Below are 20,785 nucleotides of genomic sequence, written 5' to 3' on the forward strand. Positions count from 1 at the left end.
CTGCTGAGGACACATAGACTATTAGACACAAATGCCGTGTGTGTTGACTTCCCAAAGGGCAGAGGCACATCCATCTACACCCAGCCTCCCATCCTCCACCTCACTGAACATGACATTGCTGTTGACCTGAAAGGAAAATGCTCTTTCTAGGTCCCCAAGGCCTGATTGTTTATTGTGCAGGAATTAGACAGGGGCTCACTTACTGTGCCAAAGTGACAACTTTCCCCTCCCAGAAAGACACAAAAGAGTGTCTTCATGGAGGGTTTTATCTCTCTTGGCTCCGGGAGGGAACAGGCTGGCTTCCCTGTGGCAGTGATTTTGGGTTGTCCAGAGGCCTGTTTGAACTGTCAGGCTCGTGTGCTTCTAATACATTCTAAGTAGCATTTATAGCAAGCCTGATTTTTCTACACCCTCATGAGGGCAGGGAGCTACCCAGAGCTGGTCTGTGTCCTTCCAGGAAACTGCCGGGGACTCTCTTACCATGAACACAGAGCCACTGCTCCCTGCACTGAGCAGGGGTCACAGCAGGTGACAGAGGAGAGAGAAAACAGCTGGCTGTGTCATTCACAGACTCCCAGATGGGAGCTGTGGCAGCTGTATTTATTACTAGCCTTCAAAAGGAAAACAACAAAAACAGAAAACCCCTCGTTGTCACTCTGACTAAGGACACACTTATTTCCAGAGATGACTTTTCCCAAGTCAAGTTAAGAGATGAGAGTCTGAAAGGGAGGTGAAGCCCAAGAAGATGGATTTGGTTGTTAATGGTGATCACTGGTGTCCAAAAGTTTCCATGGGCTTCTGGTTGATAAACTTTCTCCCAGGGAATAAAGATCAGCAGATACTTAAATTTTTTCTTTACCTTTTATGTGTAGTGTTTTCATTACTACATAGGTAAAATCATAGTGTGTGTCCTAAATGCTATAGTCTGCTTTTGTGCTTTTCTTCCTTAATTACATATTTGTGGGTGCTTTCCACACATTTATCAGTCTTTGTAACTCCCTCTCCTGCCCCTTTTTTTTCTGCAGTATGGTGGTTTGAACTCAGGGCCTTATGCTTGCTAGGCAGGTGCTCTATGACTTGACCCACACCCCCAGCCCTTTTTGCTTTTATTTATTTTTCAGGAAGGGTTTTGCATTTTTGCTCAGTACTGGCCTTGGACCGTAATCCTCCTATTTACACCTTCCACATAGCTGGGATGTGTTGGGAACCAAAAGCCACAGTCTGACAAGGTCACTGTGGCTTAGCAGCATTCTAACAAGGTCGGAATCTGCAGGTGCACCATGTCTCTATCATGGTGGGAAGGAATGCTAAGTGGTTTCCCTTGAGTAAAAAGTTTATACTTAGTCAAGGACACTGGCAGTAAGAATGCAAGGTGGCAAAAACAGAAAAGTTGTAACTAGGTCAGAGTGTTTTTGATGTTTAAGTCTCTTCTTCTTTTGTATAAAGCTTGCTGAGAAAAATATTTTGCCAGTTGGTCATCAGCCTTCTAGCCCTCTCCATATGTGTTTTGTCACTCCATTCCTGAGCGAGTGAGTCCTTTCATGTGTCTAATCTGTTCATTCCTTTCCTGAGCCCTTTCAGGTCAAGGACCTTTATGATCCTGGCAGGGATGAGAGTCAGGCACCACAGTGCCAGGCTTGTTGGTTGAAATGGGGTCTTCCTAATTGTCCAGCTCTCCTTGAAATGTGATCCTCCCAATCTTCACCTCCTAAACTGCTGGGATTACAGAGGTGAGCCACTGTGCCCAATCCTCCATTGCACCACCTTTTTGCCTCTACAGGATCTTTCTTCAGCTCCCATGGTGCATTTGCTCTCCAAGGTGCTTTTCTTGCAGGAGATTTTAAGGGTCACGGTAAGCCGGGGGGCATTTTTATTGTGACACGTGTTTGGGGCATTGCTGCAAGAATTGATGGGTATCAAGCTGTTTGCTGGGACCCCACTCTTCTCAGTCCCAGCTCAGACAATGGCCTGGCCTGTTTCCTGGGGAAGCAGTCCCTGGAGCTGTGTCTCTGAGGGCTGCAGTATGTCTGATGTGGCCATTATCCTGCTTACCATCCCTGGGAAACTTGAGGCTGAAGGATAAAGTCAGAGCCTTCCCAGTGGCCCTCTAAGTTGGACCCAGCTACTCCTCCAAGCCTATCTTGTGCTTCTCCCAGCTTACTTCTCCTGACTGGGGCACGCTGTCCATTTTCACACTGGTAGAATGATGTGACAAGACAGCTGAGCAGACACACTCAGAACCACACAGCACGGTTCTAGTCTTGGTTCCTAATGTGGGATTCAGGTCTTGGCAACCAAAACCTCAAGTGCTCCTAAAATAAATGAAAAGACAACATAGTCAATTGTTAAATACAAATGTGTTCTCTCTGCCGGCCACCTTCCTCCACCCATAGCTGTACTTGGTTTGTGATGGCACAGCTTGTGCTTTACCTAATGACTTAGGTCTTTTTCCTTGCTATTCTCAAGGACACAGACCCTTCCTTCCATGTCCTGTAGCACAAAGGTCAGCCTAGTGTGTGTGATCAGCAAATGCCTGATGAATGAATGCTAAAACTAATAAAAAGCAAAGAGGGGAGGCTCTCTAGAGCATAAACATGAAATTTCTGTAATAAAACAGGGAATAATCTTCTAGGAGGTACATAGAAGTTTGCTGTGAGTTACCACGTATTTTTTATGACAATTGGCACCAGCAGCTAGGATTCTGAAAGGAGGAGACAGTATTTGTTTTGAGGTCTCCAAAGCCTGGAAGCAGGATTGAGAAGGCAAGATGGCAGGCAGATAGCTGAGTCTTTCCAACTCTTTCTCCATCCTCAGTGCCGACTAACACGGCAGCTCATTTAGCCTGGCTGTAGAGAAAGGCCACCACTGGAAGTTAACTTCTCTTGCATTTCACCTTCCCTATGTGAATGGTTATTGATAGGCTGCAGTTAGACATAAGCGGTGGCCACCAGAGGAAGACAGGAAGAAATCACCTTCGTTCAACTTCCCGACTCCTCTAATCTCTATTTGAGATCGGGTAGCCAGAGGATGCCACCAGGATGCTTTGATGTCAGCCACTACCCTAAAGCTTAATTCGCTCTTTACCCAAGAATAAACCACATCCTAAACACCAGCTGTGTCTGGCCCAGGGAGGTCTTTACAAGTGAATTTAACAAAACAAAGGCCCAGCTCTCAGCGCTAGATTAGAGCAAAGGTTAGTAATTTCAAACAGAAATTCTCTATCAATTAGAGCAGGAACTAGTAGGTTACTCAGTGTCTCTCTTAGCAAGACAATGACCCAAATCCAGGAAATCACCCCAGGGGCCCAAATGACCCCTCCCTATTTTAACAGCCATCGCCACCCAGACCCATGACCTTTGACCACGTGTGTCCCCCAGCTATCCACTCTAACACTAAGAGATGGGGATGACCATTTTGAGTTTTTGCCCCCATTTCCTGTGTGGGGATCAGGAAATCTCTCTCTTTCACTCTCACGCTAAGAGAGTCTCAGAATAACCAGAAGTATTTGCAGAGCACCTGTAAGGCAGGCTGCAAGTAGAGAAAGTTGGGGGCACTTATATGTTGCCCAGGAATGGCCCAGACCACCCTCACCTGGCCGGGAACCACCCATGCCCTTCCCGATCATTGCTTATCAGCTGGGAATCTCCTTCTTTTCCCCTTCCCATAGGAGATCAGACTCCACCTTTGCCCACTGTGCCCCCTTTGAATATTCCTTTCTTAACTTTTAATAAACCCCATGTACACCCATGTGTTCTGCTTGGATTCTTCCATGCTGAAATGCAAGAGCCAAGGTCTTCTGAAAACATCATTTTGCTGTCAACACCTGTACATGCACAATTTTAAACTCATGCTGGGAGGCTGGAAAAACAGGCTTCATAATTATTCTTCTCTTTGTTTCATGGGTGACTGGCGATGTTCAACAACTTGCCAAAAGATCAAGCAGGAATAAAGTCAAGGTCTCTGACTTCAGATCTCTCCAATCCTAAAGCTAATTAAGAGATTGTGAGGACATGCCAGGTGCAGCGGCTCACAGCTTTAATCCTTGCTACTCAGGAGGTAGAGATCGGGAGGATCATAGTTCAAGACCAGCCCAGGCAAAAAAATCTGGGAAACTCCGTCTTAACCAATATAAAAAAATTGGGTGCAGGGATGAATGCCTGGCTGCCCAAGGAAAAATGTGAGCTCCCATTTGAAAAATAACTAAAGCAAAAGAGCTGGGACCTCAAATGGTGTAACACCTGCCTAGCATGAGGCCCTGAGTTCAAAACCAGAGAGAGAGAAAGAGAGAGGTTCTAAACAGAATCTTCATCCAAATGCTAGCTTTGGATTCGTCTTTTAGTGTGCACAGTTCATTGGCCCACAGTCATTTGTAACCACATCTCAGCCCACCTCAGCACTTTTTCTTCCTTGTGTAGCGGGCAAGAAATTCTCATTTCATACATCGTTGGCAGTCAGCCACAGCAATTCCACCAAGGCAAAGCAAGCCATTAACAAGACCAAAAAAAATTCTAAGAAACAAGAAGAAAGTCCTTCAAGCTGAGTATCTTTTAGTTTTTGAATAATTAAAAGAACAAAAGACATTATAATAGATTGTTTAGTTTATCCCCTAGATGATATGGTCAAGTTTAGCCCCCAAGACCATATTTCCACCCTATTTGGCAGTACAGACTTTACAGATTTTAATCAGGATCATCTGGATTTAGATTGTGCCCTAAAATTCAATGGCCAATGTCCTAGTAAGAGGCAGGAGAGAGAAATTTGAGATGCAGAGGAGCATGGGGAGGAAGACCCAGTGAAGACAGAGGAAGAGGTTGGAATCATGCCACAGAAACACGCTGCACCTGGAGCCACTGGAAGCTGGCAGGCAAGGAAAGATTCTCCCCTTAACTTTCTGGGGGGTGGGAAGGCAGCTCTGCCAGCACCTTGATTTCCAATATTGCTCTCCAGAACTGTGAATCAATTCCTATTGTTTGAAGTCACCAAATTTGTGATGAGTCTTGATGGCAGCCCTTGAAAATGAATATAGATTTGGTTCTAGGAGCTGTGTTGCTGCTGGAACAATTACCAAAATAATGGTCAGATTTTCTTCTCCACTTCGCATGAAGATCATCATTAAATTAAGTTCTGTTTGGCCACTCCATTTATTGAGTTCTGACAGTGCATGTGTGGTTGGTGGGGATACAAAGATGAATCCAAGAAGGAATGTCCTTGTCCTGCAGAAAGTCACAATCTAGGAGGGGAAAGAGACATGTAACCCAAATCATGGTGCCATCCAGAGAAAGGCAACAAGCCGCTTTACAGGGAAAAGTACACTATAAAGTAATTACAAAGTTTGCCCTGTGAAACAAATAGCGTTGTTTTCTCTGGCTACCCTAATTACAACGTGTAATTACTTTAGCATATAAAGAGGTTCCCCAGAGAGAGAGAATCTTCTCCCTCTTTTTAGGGCTGAATTACCAGTAGGTACTTTTGGAGAGATGAAAAGGGGTTTCCCCAGTAGACCAAGGGGAAGCGTGTTCAAGTCTCAGTCCCAAAAGAACCTGAATTCCCAATCTGGTGTATGGGGGATCTGTGAGTAGCCCTGTGTGGTTGCAGGGTAAATGTTAAGTTGCACAGAAGGGAAGATCATGCTAAAGGGGTAGCAGATCCAGCATAGCATGACGCAGTGTATCAGGTTTCCTAAAGGTACTGGGGAGTCATAGAAGACTCTATAGCAAACATGCTATGTTCAGATATGCCTTTAAGGAAACCACGCTGACTGCCAACAGGAGGCTGAGTTAGCAGATGCAGGAAGGGATGCAGGAAAGCCACTGTGGCCATGAGTCAGGGAAGGACTGGTCTGCATCCAGTTTGCCCCCCTCAGAAATGTGTGGTGGAGGGTTGTTTTGTTTTGTTTTGAGACAGGGTCTTGCTATTGCTCAGGCTGATCTCAAAGTCCCCTAAAGCAATCCTCCTTCTTCAGGCTCCTGAGTAGCTGGGACTATAGGTGGGCACCACTGGCCTGGTTTCATGTTGGAATTTGATTGTTATGGGGCTGGTGTCAGGAGATGAAGCTTACTGGGAGGTGTTTGGGTCATGGGGTGCAGCCCTTGGGAAAAGATCAGTGATTTTCTCACAAGAGTGAATTCTTGCCATTGTGGGACTGGATGAGTCACTGCTAGATTGGGTTGTTGCTACACTGGGTTGCTGCAACGCAAAGTGGCTCCTTGTGTTCTCTCTTCTGTGTTTACTTGATTGCCCTTCTGTTATCTGCCATGGGAAGCCAAGCAGGTGCCAGTGTCTTACTCTGGAACTTCCCAGCCTCCAGAACTGTGAGCCAAAATAAACCTCTTTATTTTATAAATTATCCAGTCTCAGGTACTCAGTTACAGCAACAGACAACAGACTAAGACAAAGGTCACCGCCATATAGCCCCCATACAGCACTTTCTTCAGCCCACCTTCAAGGCACCTGGACACCTTCCAGTGAGAGACACTGGGGAACTGGTATTTAATTGCCTAAGAGGGGGATAATGGTACTGACTTGTTTATTTGATTTATCCAACATTACCACCAAAATACACTTAAACTTCCTTAAACTTGGAGGCGTTACCTAGAAAACAGGGTAGTGACGTGACTTGGATGTGAAATGGGATAAAGGTGTGCAAGGTGCCCAGCAGAGAGCAACAGCACACGTAGGTGCTTCCATGCAAGTTGCCTGTGAATTCTGGAAAGGTTGAAGGAAAGAAGCAGGTGTCCCCACATTCACATCCCCTCCCCTTTCTTTTTTTAGTGACACTTGAGTTTGAACTCAGAGCTTCACATTTGCTAGGCAGGCGCTCTAATGCCTGAGCCACACCTCCAGCCCTTTTTGCTCTGGTTATTTTAGAGATAGGGTCTCACTTTTTGCTCAGGCTGGCCTGGACCGTGACCCTCCCATTTTAGGCTTCCTACCATTGGTGGGATGTCAGGTGCACTTCCCATGCTCAGCTTTTTTCCCGTTGATTTGGGGTCTCACAAACTTTTTTTGCCAGACTGACCCAGAACCATGATCCTCTTGATCTCAGCCTCCCAAGTAACTTGGATTACAGGCGTTAGCCACTGGCGCCTGGCTCCTCCCTTTTCTCTAACAAGTTTACAAGTAATAAGAATTAGCATCAAATTAAATTGATTTGAGAATTCATTAATGGAAAACAATTGACAGGCCTTTGGGGATTGGAGTTTCTTTTTTCTTTCTTCCCTAAGGTGAAGTGTAAGCCTTGGCAGCTCCTTGTTGAGGTAGTAATGACAAAGACAGCTCGCTCTCTGAAATCCATTGCTAACCAGACTGGAGACAATGATCCTGGTGATGCCCAGGTGGCCTGAAGCCTGGCGTGGATAAGGTGCTGGGCGGTGCATAAGCCCTTTAATTGGATTAGGTGTGACACAGACCTGTATGCATGCTGGCTTGATCACTGTTTATATTATAACACCTGTCATGGAAAATGTAAAGACTAAAACATATCATTTCCAATCCTATGACCCTACGAACCAGAGTTCATTTTATAAACTGCTTTTCTTTGTCTGTTTACATGGATGTATGCAGACACACGCTTATATCTGCATACCGATACACACTACTTTGCTTGTAATTGACTTGCAAAATAAATTTTGCTCACGAAGGCTAACATTAGAACATAGACCCTTATCTACGTCACACACTTTTCATAATTACAATTTTAATCAGCATAAAATATTCCTTCCAGATGGTGTATTCTAGTTTCTGCTTTTTTTATTTTGAAAATTTTAGGGGATTTTCAATTTTTTAATGTTATATGCAAAACTTCAGTAAGTAGAAATGTGCATAATAAACTTTTTTTCTTGAACTCAGGACTTTGCATTTACAAAGCAGGTGCTCTACTGCTTGAGCGACAACTCCAGTCCATTTTGCTCCAGTTATTTTGAAGATGGGGTCTCAAGAACTATTTGCCTTGACTGGCCTTGAACTGGAATCCTCCTGATCTCAGCCTCCCAAGTAGCTAGGATTACCGGCATGAGTTATGGCACCTGGCTCATATAACCTTTTTAGGAAGTATTGTCTTAGGCAGAACTCCTACCAGTGACTCTCGCAGGAAGCACTAATGTGTAAAAATGTTGGCTCTGAAGTCAGGCAGATGTAAATTCACATCCCAGGTGTGCTGTTTACTAGTGCTCTCACTCTAGCTGTGCTAAACTCCATCTCTTCGACTGATGGTGAGGATCAGTCAGTATTGCTGCGAAACAAATAAGAACAAAATAGAAGTAGCATGCACCAATGAGTAATTTCCAGATGCTCCTTAAATTATGTTGGGATCAATTCCAAGTAAACCCATTGTAAGTTGCAGTTGAAAATGCATTTGACACACCCTGACTATTGAACATCATAGGTGAGCCGCACGGTAACTGTGGATTACTCGTTGTTTACCCTCGTGATTGAGTAGCTGGCCCAACATCTTTTCAATATGCATTTTAACAGGGTTTATTAACTGTGCAAAGGTGTTACATTGTGGTGTTTCACACATGCATATATTTACAGTGATCAGATTCTCCCCCTCTGTTGCACTCTTCCCCCTCCCCATTTTTCAACATCTTGTACCATCTTCATACATAAATGCAGCGTACTTCTTTCTTTCTTTCTCTTTTTGCCGTACGGGGGTTTGAACTCAGGGCCTACACCTTGAGTCACTCCACCAGCCCTTTTGATTGTGATGGGTTTTTTTCAAGATTGGGTCTTGCGAACTATTTGACCAAGGCTGGCTTTGAACTGCTATCCTCCTGATCTCTGCCTCCTGAGTAGCTAGGATTACAGGTGTGTGCCACTGGTGCCTGGCCACAATGTATTTCTTTATCATTCCCCCCATAGTTATCTTTCCTTCTCCTCTTTTCCCTTATCCCTCCCCCAGACAGTCCCTCTTACAGTCATGCTTATATACATATGTGTGTGGAGAGAGAAAAGTATAGATAGATAGATGATAGATAGATAGATAGATGATAGATGATAGATGATAGGTAGATAGATAGATAGATGATAGGTACATAGATAGATAGATAGATGATAGATGATAGATAGATGATAGATAGATAGATAGATAGATAGATAGATAGATAGATAGATAGATTTGAGGTCTAAATTCTGCTTTTAAGAGAGAGAACATGCAACCTTTGTTCTTCTGAACCTGCTTTACTTCACTTAACATGAAGTTCCATCCATTTTCCTGCAAACAACATAATTTCATTCTTCTTACTCCCTGTGCATCTTCTTGAGAGAGGACTGTACTGCATATCAGCAGCCCAGGAAGAAGTCATGATTCAAATTTCAAAGCACAGTTTCTACTGACTGTGTATGGCTTTTGCATCTCCCTGAGTCAGACCACACAAGAGGGGGACCATCTCTATCCAGGTGCACATCTGTGGGTGGTCTGGGCTTCAGCCAATCTAGCTGTGACTCATTTTGATGACCCTGCTTCTCACTAGGTTAGTTGGGATGCCTTTGTGCCATTTGTCCTTCATCCTCCCACATTACACACCTTCTCATGGAAATGACGCTCATGCAAGGAAATGAATGCAAGTCCACAAGCATTTTCATGACTTTACTCACATCTACTAACATTTGATTGGCCAAAGCAAGTTATGTGGCTAAACCAAAAAGTAATGGGGCAAGAAAATATATTCTGATTCTTCAGTGCACAGCACCCCAAAGTCACAGATAAAAGAGAATGGATATAGGGAGAGAGGAATGAGGAATCAGGGGACATTAATGTGATCTACTAGAGTGAGAGGAAATGACCTGCACAGTTTTTATGAGGACAAAATGAAATAAAGTCTCCAATAGTCAATAAATGTTGCTTCCAGAGGAGGAATCATTTTATTTGCTATTTATCTATTTTGTTCTAAACATTCTTAACAGTTATTGGCATATGATAAATATCTGAGAATTTTTTATTGCATGAGGTTAGCTATTATAATTATTTGTTCCAAGGATAAATTAAAGAACCTAACCTAACCCTCACCTTAGGTGGTCACATTCACCTTTCTGTGTTCCTCCAGCACTTTGTCGAAAACTCCACTGGCATTCTTCACAACCTATTGTGGTTAACGGTGTCAGAATCTACATCCCTCCTACGATATAAGCTGCAGGGTGCCCTGCTGTGACTCACTCACTTCTGCTTTCTCAGCGTGTGCCATGCAAATAACATGTTCCTAAGTGCTGGAAAGAGGAAGCAAATCAGCATTGTGAACAATTTGTGTCTCTTTTTCTTTTCTGATCTTGTTTGTTGTTATGGTCTGGATTGTATAATCCCCCACAAACTCATGTGTTGAAGGCTTGGCTCCAGCTGATGGCACTATTGGGAGGAAGTTACGTCATTGGAGGAGTGCCCTTGAAGGGGATATTGGGCTGCTTCCCCTGTCTGTCTTTGCTTCCTGGGTGCCATGAGCAGAGTAGCCTTGCTCTACCATGTGCTGTCACCATGATGTTCTGCCTCACCACAGGCCCAAAGGCAACAGCACCAAGCAACTATGGACTGAAACCTCTGAAACCACAAAGCAAATTAAACCTCTTCCTCCTTTTAAGTTATTTTGAGTATTTTGTCACAGCAAAAGAAACAAACACAGCCCTATTTTTCTCTACCTTCTTGAACATATAGAATGTAACATCCTTGTCCCCTGTTTCTATTACTGTTATGACTTCTGGGTCCTTTTCCATTGATATGGTTTTAGGTTATATTTTCCTCTTTTTGTGTGTGTGTGTGTGTACCTAGTAGGTTTTGATTAGATGCTACATATATTTATCTTTATGCTGTTTGTTATTGGATTATATTATATTCCTTTAAATAGTACTGGGCACGGTGGTACAGGCTTATAAGTCCAGTCTATGGGAGGCTGAGGCAGGAGATCTTGAGTTCAAGGCCAGCCTGGCTACATAGTGAATTTAAGGCCAGTCTCACTATATAGCAAAACCCCGTCTCAAAAACAAATTTAAAAAGGACTGGGTGTTTTGGAGCATGCCATGAAATCATTTGGAATCCAGTTGATCCTTCAGGGACTACTTATTAAATTTCTTTAGGGCTTGTCCACAGTACCTTCAGGTAAGTCAATGTGTTTCTGAGGGTGGTACCCATTATCACATATATTAAAAGTTCCTTCTGTTGGGCACGTGTAATTCTAGCTACTTGGGAGGATAAGATCAGGAGGATCAAGGATTGAGCTCAGCCAAGGAAAATAGTCTGTGAGACCTCATCTCCAAAATAACCAGAGCAAAATGGACTAGACATATGGCTCAAGCTGTAGAGCACCTGCTTTGCAAGCACAAAACCCTGAGTTCAAACCCAGGCCCCCCAAAATAAAAGAGCTCCTTCCATGCTAATGCTAGCTGGTAGGACTGGTAGACACAAACTGTACCCAGCTCTGGGTGATCCCTGGGCACTGTTAAATGTGCTGCTTTCTTCTAGTTCTTTCTCAGTCTTAGGTAGTTTCCCCTTAAGCAGGTGCACATCAGTAATGAGGACTCACAACCCAGGACCTTTTCTTTGTAGCTTTGCCCTGTTGCCATATAAATTCTAGTTGTCCTGGCCTTACTGAGTCTTCCCCTCCTCCTTCCTAGTTCAGGGACAGCATCTGGCTGCCCTTGGGTTCCCCTTGCTGTGTGGTGACCTGGACCATGCCTCCGGCAGTGGGCTGGGCACTATAGTGATGCCTCAGTTCTTACTCTCAGTGATGGCAGGCCTTATTTATTGTCCAATGTCTGATAAATATTGTTTCAATGACTTTCTCTGGTTTTCTGGTTGTGTGAGGAAGGAGAATAAGTCTGTCCCTGGTTAGTCCACAATGGCCAGAATTGGGTATAACATTTGCCATTGCTGTGGATGAGGGTGTTTTGCACTTGTGAGAGAGTTGTGCTCTCATCTTGTTTGTTCCTTGATGCTACCAGTTTTGTGTCTCTCCAACTCTCTAGGCCAGGATTTCTTAAGCTCAACACCACTGAAATTTGAGGATGGAAGATCCTATTTTGGGGAGGGATTGTCAATATTGTAGACTATCCAGCAGCATTCATGGCTCCACCCCATTAGCTCCAATAGCACAATCTTCACTTTAGATGCGACAATCAAAATGTCTCCAGACACTGCTGAGTGTCTCCTGGGGGCCAAAATGGTCCTTGGTAGAGAACACTGGTCTAGACTATCCATGTGGTAGCAAAGTTCTAACTTATACCTTCCATGACATAGGTGCCATCCTATCTCTGGAATCCCAGGCAGAGACGCACTCTTCTGAACTAGGTTTACACACTGGAAGACGTCTTATTGGTCAAGGTATACAGTGATTTTATGATGACTTTCAATGCCTGGTGTTTTGGTGACTTTAAACATACTGGAAGACTCTCTATAATTTGCACCTGGAAAATATACCATCAATGTTCAGAAAAACAGATTTACCTGAGTATTTTGGATGCCTACCCTAAAATGAATAGATCTGTCACTGATATAAACGTGAAGGCAAATGGGAGTCTTGCCACTCGTTAACAGAGCTGAAAGTCAAAAGGCTTAAATAGAAACTGAGATTCTTCCTTTAATGAGCAGTACCTTGTGTCTCCTGTGTCTTTATCAGATTGTTAATTTTCTTCTCTGTATTTGAAAGATTGCACAATTTATCTGGTTTTAATGAAGAAAAATTAGAAATTCTAAATGAGCAAAAAGGAAAGTGCTATAAAGCAACCACTAGAGATAGCCATTTTTATTGTTTTGGTGTTCAACCTTACAGGTAGCCTTTAATCTCTCTCCTTCTTTAGATACTTACCTAGATTACAGACCTATCTCTTTTCTAAATAAATTGAGTTCATGCTATTATAAGTTCTTGTAACCTGATTTTTATATGTAACACCAGATCATAGACGTCTTTCTATGGTGATGAACACAGAGCTGTGTAATCTTTAAAATGAGTGTATAGTATTTCTGAATGGACCATACTTGAATCAATCTGCTATTTCTAGCCCCTCATGCTTGTTCTGAGTTTTATCTTCATAAGCAACACGGTGATGGACATGTATTTATCTATGTTCCCATGTGTTTTTCTGATTATTCTTTAGGACAAAGAAATTTGATCTCTCTACTTATTTCCAGAATAAGATTCACTTATAAGGTAAACTTTTTTTTAAATTAGATTCTGAGTTAGTGTCATGGTGAAACTCTTATATGGTGAGTCAAAAAGGAAGTTTGTGAAAGTCAAATGCCAGTAAATAAAGGAATTTCCATTGCCTCAGGAAGCCTATCATGTAATTATATAATATATACATGTGTGTGTGCACATATATATGTGCTATATATATATACCTATACAGAGATATGTATGTATGTGTGCATATGTACATATATTTACATGTATACATATATATCCTCTATTCCAAATGGAGTCTTCAACTTTGTCCTCTGTTTATTGTGCAAGTAATGCACAAGAATTTCCTAAAATTCTTGGAAAGGATAACAGTCACTCATATACATTGTTACATATCAAGTTGGCACAAACATAGCTTAAAACAATAAAAATTTATTATCTCACAATTTTTGTGGGTCCGGAGTGTGGCCCCAGCTTAACTGTGTCTACAAAGTTTTCTTTTGCTGTATGATATGACATCACCACAGGAGAGCTATCCCACCATGTTTGTAGATCCTGCTCACATCAAAACAGAAGATTCTGCAGGCTGTATACCCAGGGGGTGCATGTCAAGGCCCATCTTTGAATTCTACCAGTCCACCATTCTGACTCCTTGAAAAAAATCACTCCTTGTGTTTTGGTTATATTCTAGAACTTTGTCACCCCTATGTTTAGGCATTTCTTTTAAAAATAGTTGAAATAATAGTGTTCAACAGTACTGAATCCTTTATTTTTATTATAATAATTTGCCTATGTGTCAATATAGATATACATTTGAAAATTTTTTGTCACTATTGGGGTTTGAACTCAGGCCCTTAAGCTTGCTAGGTTCAACCACTTGAGTCACAATTTCAGCCCAACATTTGAATTTTTGGTTGATAGCTGTTGTGGAGTAATGTTTATGTCCCCAAAAGTCATCTGTTGATATCCCCAACTCCCAGAGTGAAGGAAGGTTTTGGAAGATGGGGGCCTTTGGGAGACAATTAGGTTTGGATGAGGTCACTAGTCCTCATGATAGGAGTAGTGTCCTTACAAGAAAAGGAAGAGACACCCCAGTTTCCTCACACCATCGAGTGGAAATGCACTAAGAATGTGCATGAACTAAGAAATGAGTCTGTTGCCACCTTGATCTCGGACTTGAGAACTGAAAGACACCAATGGCTGTTTTTTAAGCCACCCAATCTGGGACATTTTAACAGTGCAAGCTGACTAAGTCAATAGCACAAATAGGAATTTTGGTCCATTACATTTTCTAATTTACTTATTGCTGTTGCCTGGTTTGAAGTTTCTCACTTGATCCCTTTGTCATGAGGTGTCAGGGAACTCAGAGGTGCTGGGTTTTGATGCTTTCCCCCCCCCTCTTCCTTTTATAAAAGACAGCTGAAGTACTAGAATAGCTGAAGGATGGCTTCTCTGAGATAGGCTTTCTTTTGCTGATGAAATATTTATGATGACACGTTGCCTAGCAATGGTCACCAGAGCTGCCTGCATATGCAGGAGCAAAACTCAAGGGGGCATTTCCCTCTGAAATGCAGCAAAGAGCAAAATCAGCTTCGTGAGCACAGCTTCTGTTTCCTTGATGAATTTCCTCCTAGGTCCAGGCAAAGAAAAATGAGTCCTGGGAAAACGGTCACATTAGCCAAAATCATTTACCAGCTGGGTGACTGGTGCAGGAGGAGGGCTTTAAAGAGGTAAAAGCAGATAGAGTGTTAGAATGTACTCGTCTGTCATATAGCAAAAGATTTCATGTTTGTCACTGTCCACTGGGGTGTGTCCTCACAAAGCTGTCCTTGTTCCTATGCTCTCACCCACTCTGCCTATCAAACTGTTGGGCTCATTAAAGTAAACCAAACCTCTTTGGCCAGGATTCCCGAATTCAGGACCTCTTCTTTTCAAGGGTTTTGGTTTCTTGGTGATAGAATATATCTCAGAGAAGAGGGACAGAAATACATCGTGTTTGCAGACAGTTTTTTTTTTTTAAGAGAGTGCTCAAAGACTATAAATGACTCCTCTCTTCCAGATGTGATCCTCAAACCACTGGATACCCAAGCTGAAAGAACCTTCGAGATCATCACGACAGAGCCTGCCTTTTCTTCATTCTCTCTTTCTGTCCCTCTCTGCATATTTAATCATCAAGAACATGTCCCCTTCTTTCTACAAACTCATATTAGGTCTACCACACCAAGTTAGTGTGATTACAGGTGAAAATCAAAATATTAACGCTTTTAGTAACATGCATAGCAGTAGCACAGGTAAGTGTGCAATTTCTACTAGGGATTCTGTAAACTGAAAGTAGCTTGATGGCCTAGAATTTCCTTTGTGGATGGCACGGGAAGATGCAGCCCAGGCTGGAAATAACAGATCTTATTGGCCTTCTCCATCTTCCAGATGAGGACAGGGAACCCTGTGTGCTACAGCACCACGCAGGGCTCCTGAGTGCATGACCCTCCATACCCCAAGTTCCACTTCTGCAGAATCATTCAACTGCAACAAATACTCAGAAAAAAATTGATTCTGAGGCTGAGTTCAGTGATTCATGGCTATAATCCCAGCTACTCAGGAAACAGAGATCAGGAAGAGTGTAGTTCAAGGCCAGAAGAAAAGTTAGCAGGACCCCAACTCACTCAATAAAACAGGCAGTGGTGGACCTGTGATCCCAACTACTCAGGAAACATTAAGTAGGAGGACCACAGTCTAAGTATAGCCCCAGGCAAAAACACAAGACACTACCTGAAAAATAACTAAAGCAAAAAGGGTCTACGGGCAAGGCTCAAGTGGTAGAGAGCCTGCCTAACAAGCATGAGGCCTTGAGTTCAAACCCCACTACTGCCAAAAAAAATATCTCTACTGAACCTGTATAGACTTTTGTGATTTGTCATTATTCCCTAAAAATACAGGATAACAGCTATTTATTCACATTATATTAGCTATTCTGAGAATCAAGAGGTGATGTAATGAACACAGGAGGATACATGTGGGTTTTAGGCAAACACTGTGCCATTTCAGACAAGTGACTTGAGCATCTGTGGCTTGGTGTCTGGGGTAGGGTGGGTCCTGGAACAGATTCCTGGCAGATACTGCTAGACGCTGTACTAGGAAGGTAGACTGGGTCACCACCTTGGAGAGAAGTGGTTCTCTGCATGACTGGCATTGACTCATCTTAATTTTAAAAAGTTGGCTGGAGGCATGGATCAAGTAGCAGAGCGCCTGCCTAAATTGGTAGAGTTCAAACCTCAGTGCCACCAAAAAAGAACCAACACCTTTTATTTATTTATTTATTTTTTATTATTGTTATACTGGGGGTACATTTTTTTTTAATTTTATTATTCATATGTGCATACAAAGCTTGGGTCATTTCTCCCCCCTGCCCCCACCCCCTCCCTTACCACCCACTCCACCCCCTCCCTCTCCCCCCCACCCCCTCAATACCCAGCAGAAACCATTTTGCCCTTATTTTTAATTTTGTTGTAGAGAGAGTATAAGCAATAATAGGAAGGAACAAGGGTTTTTGCTGGTTGAGATAAGGATAGCTATACAGGGCATTGACTCACATTGATTTCCTGTGCGTGTGTGTTACCTTCTAGGTTAATTCTTTCTGATCTAACCTTTTCTCTAATTCCTGGTCCCCTTTTCCTATTGGCCTCAGTTGCTTTTAAGGTATCTGCTTTAGTTTCTCTGCGTTGAGGGAAACAAATGCTAGCTAGTTTTTTAGGTGTCTTACCTATCCTCACCCCTCCCTTGTGTGCTCTCGCTTTATCATGTGCTCAAAGTCCAATCCCATTGCTGTGTTTGCCCTTGATCTAATGTCCACATATGAGGGAGAACATACGATTTTTGGTCTTTTGGGCCAGGCTAACCTCACTCAGAATGATGTTCTCCAATTCCATCCATTTACCAGCAAATGGTAACATTTCGTTCTTCTTCATGGCTGCATAGAATTCCATTGTGTATAGATACCACATTTTCTTAATCCATTCGTCAGTGCTGGGGCATCTTGGCTGTTTCCATAACTTGGCTATTGTGAATAGTGCTGCAATAAACATGGGTGTGCAGGTATCTCTGGAGTAACCTGTGTCACAGTCTTTTGGGTATATCCCCAAGAGTGGTATTGCTGGATCAAATGGTAGATCAATGTCTAGCTTTTTAAGTAGCCTCCAAATTTTTTTCCAGAGTGGTTGTACTAGTCTACATTCCCACCAACAGTGTAAGAGGGTTCCTTTTTCCCCGCATCCTCGCCAACACCTGTTGTCGGTGGTGTTGCTGATGATGGCTATTCTAACAGGGGTGAGGAGGAATCTTAGCGTGGTTTTAATTTGCATTTCCTTTATTGCTAGAGATGGTGAGCATTTTTTCATGTGTTTTTTGACCATTTGAATTTCTTCTTTTGAGAAAGTTCTGTTTAGTTCACTTGCCCATGTCTTTATTGGTTCATTAGTTTTGGGAGAATTTAGTTTTTTAAGTTCCCTATATATTCTGGTTATCAGTCCTTTGTCTGATGTGTAGCTGGCAAATATTTTCTCCCACTCTGTGGGTGTTCTCTTCAGTTTAGAGACCATTTCTTTTGATGAACAGAAGCTTTTTAGTTTTATGAGGTCCCATTTATCTATGCTATCTCTTAGTTGCTGAGCTGCTGGGGTTTCGTTGAGAAAGTTCTTACCTATACCTACTAACTCCAGAGTATTTCCTACTCTTTCTTGTATCAACTTAAGAGTTTGGGGTCTGATATTAAGATCCTTGATCCATTTTGAGTTAATGTTGGTATAGGGTGATATACATGGATCTAGTTTCAGTTTTTTGCAGACTGCTAACCAGTTTTCCCAGCAGTTTTTGTTGAAGAGGCTGCTATTTCTCCATCGTATATTTTTAGCTCCTTTGTCAAAGACAAGTTGGTTATAGTTGTGTGGCTTCATATCTGGGTCCTCTATTCTGTATATATCTGGGTCTTTATGTCTGTTTTTGTGCCAGTACCATGCTGTTTTTATCATTACTGCTTTGTAATATAGTTTGAAGTCGGGTATTGTGATACCTCCTGCATTGTTCTTTTCACTGAGTATTGCCTTGGCTATTCGTGGCTTCCTGTGTTTCCATATAAATTTCATGGTAGATTTTTCAATCTCTTTAATGAATGTCATTGGAATTTTGATGGGAATTGCATTAAACATGTAGATTACTTTGGGGAGTATCGACATTTTTACTATGTTGATTCTACCAATCCATGAGCATGGGAGATCTCTCCACTTTCTATAGTCTTCCTCAATCTCTTTCTTCAGAAGTGTATAGTTTTCCTTGTAGAGGTCTTTCACATCTTTTGTTAGGTTTACACCTAGGTATTTGATTTTTTTTGAGGCTATTGTAAATGGAATTATTTTCATGTATTCTTTTTCAATTTGCTCATTATTAGTGTATAGAAATGCTAATGATTTTTCTATGTTGATTTTATATCCTGCTACCTTGCTATAGATATTGATGGTGTCTAGAAGCTTCTGAGTAGAGTGTTTTGGGTCTTTAAGGTATAGGATCATGTCGTCTGCAAATAGGGATATTTTGACAGTTTCTTTACCTATTTGTATTCCTTTTATTCCTTCTTCTTGCCTAATTGCTCTGGCTAGGAATTCCAGTACTATGTTGAATAGGAGTGGAGATAGTGGGCATCCTTGTCTGAAGAACCAACACCTTGATCCAGATTCTGATTTGGTTGGGGCTGGAACATCTGATGCACAGCTGAGATTAGAGAGATCACACTTGCTCTCCCACACCAAGTCACTCAACAGGGACTTTCTGTTGAAGAGATGTCTTCTCCCCCTCCCCATCCTTCCTAATATTTGCCTTGGTGGAATGGCTTTGACTCAGACATGGAAGGCCAGAGCAAGCTGAGCTTTCATGGGAAGGGTAGAAATCCCAGTGGCTTGAGAAAGGCACCCGGAAGACAGGTACAGACCCTATAAACAGGAGGACTTGTACAGACCCTATAAACTGGAGGTAGCTGGGGGCAGAACCCTGCCTGTGGCTAAGAGGAGTGGAGCGGGGATAGTCACGAATTGTCTGACTTTGGACATGGTGTGAAAACCTCCACAGGTCAATGTAAGGTACTGCCGAATAAAGACCACGCCACGTGTGGAAAGGAAAGGTTTATTGGAACCAGACCGCAGGACTGTCACTCTTTCAGGTTCAGGGTGAGGCAGCTTGGCTGAAATGGGTAGTGGGCTTTATAGGAGGGGCCAAGCCATGGGGGAGGGAGAGAGTCTCTGGTCTCTGATTATCTGCGATCACCAGATGGATCAGGTCGACATGCCTGGCTAGTTGAGTAACTGGAAGTTCCTGAGTTGTTTTGCAAGCCGAGAAACAATCAGGCAGGGAGAAACAAGCGGTCATAAATCAGGGGGTCTGGTTTTAAGGTGTAGCCTCGGGACCTTCCGCCCACCCCAAGAATGCCAGGGACCTAACAGTCAACATGCTCTTCTGCAAAATGGGTCTTAGGAGGAGGAGGGCTTTTAGCTCAGCAGCATAGCATAATCGAGAACAGGGAGACTGTGCCTCCTCGAGCACACAGCTCGTTGTGTACTAATAAGAGTCTGATTGCCTCGTTTTCCCAGGAAAGCCAGAAATTCGGAAATTTGTGTAAAATTTCTCACATTTTAGGTTTTGCAATGCAGTCTAATGTTTTAGGGCCACTTCAAGAAGCTATCAGGTGGTGGTGCTCAGCTCCGTGAAGGGCAGTAGCTTGGGATTTCTGACTGCCATTACTTCTAAGACTGGCTTCAACTTCCTAGGACTCCTTTATGGGGTGGGGTCTGTATAAGAGTGCTGCCCACTGCGAAAATCCCCAGGCAGCACACTGGGTAGTGTTTTTTATAGTTGAGAAGGTTACTTCATCTTGAGGCCCTGGCCAACCCCAGCTACACAGCCTAGTTGCTCTTAAGCAACTGTGGAGTCTTGTACAGGCTTGGGTTTGTGGTGTGTGACTCACCAACTCAGTCTCAGTGTCTCCTGACTCCAAAAGGGAGTGACAGCCACAGAACTGTGAGCAAAGGTTATGAGTAAACGTGAGCACTACACTTTATGTGAGCTGTGACAGACACTCCTGGGGGTGAAGGAGCACCTCGCAATCCATGCAGGGTCCCCTTTCCAGAGCTGAGGTCAGAGATGATTTCAGTAGGTTAAATTGCTTGTCACTGGATCCAAGTACAAAACTAGTTCCCCTCCACCTTCTCCAGCTGAATTAAGCTTCTAAAAATACCTGTCTCAGCAGTCCACTCTTCTGACTGGCTTGATAAGTTACAGTCTTCAGTGCCTGTTTCCTGCTGCTTAACTAAGAGGAGTCCTTGCCTGGTTGAAGATTCATTTTCTTGAAGCCTGTCACCTTCCCCAGGTCAGTGGCGGGCTGATAGGTTTTGTGTTTAATGTAAGAGCAAATGTCCAGGCTGGTCAAACACAAGAGCATATCCCCCAGGGAACCTCGCTCTGTTTGCGATCTGGGCTGTGGTAGAGAGAGACCACCTCTATGTCTCAGCCTCTCATCAGTCTGAGAAGAACTTTCTGTGATGCTGGGAGACGTTCCCCAAAGGCTGTGGGACTTACACATTGGTTTGGTTCTCTCAGGAAGTATATCATACAGAGGATCGAGATCTAGTAGGAGGTTTATT

The 20,785-nt window shown here is 43.0% G+C and overlaps 1 long non-coding RNA gene across 3 annotated transcripts in view; it reads left to right on the top strand.

Annotated features, from left to right (window-relative positions):
* Positions 1 to 20,235: 20,235 nt before the first annotated feature.
* LOC141419238 (uncharacterized) overlaps positions 20,236 to 20,785 on the top strand; it is a 139,558-nt gene continuing 139,008 nt past the window's right edge. For all 3 annotated transcript variants that reach the window (XR_012443987.1, XR_012443985.1, XR_012443986.1), the window contains exon 1: positions 20,236 to 20,511. This is a non-coding gene — a long non-coding RNA (uncharacterized lncRNA). The remainder of the gene's footprint in view (positions 20,512 to 20,785) is intronic.

This window comes from Castor canadensis, chromosome 19 (genome assembly GCF_047511655.1).
Source record: "Castor canadensis chromosome 19, mCasCan1.hap1v2, whole genome shotgun sequence".
Lineage (NCBI taxonomy): Eukaryota > Metazoa > Chordata > Mammalia > Rodentia > Castoridae > Castor > Castor canadensis.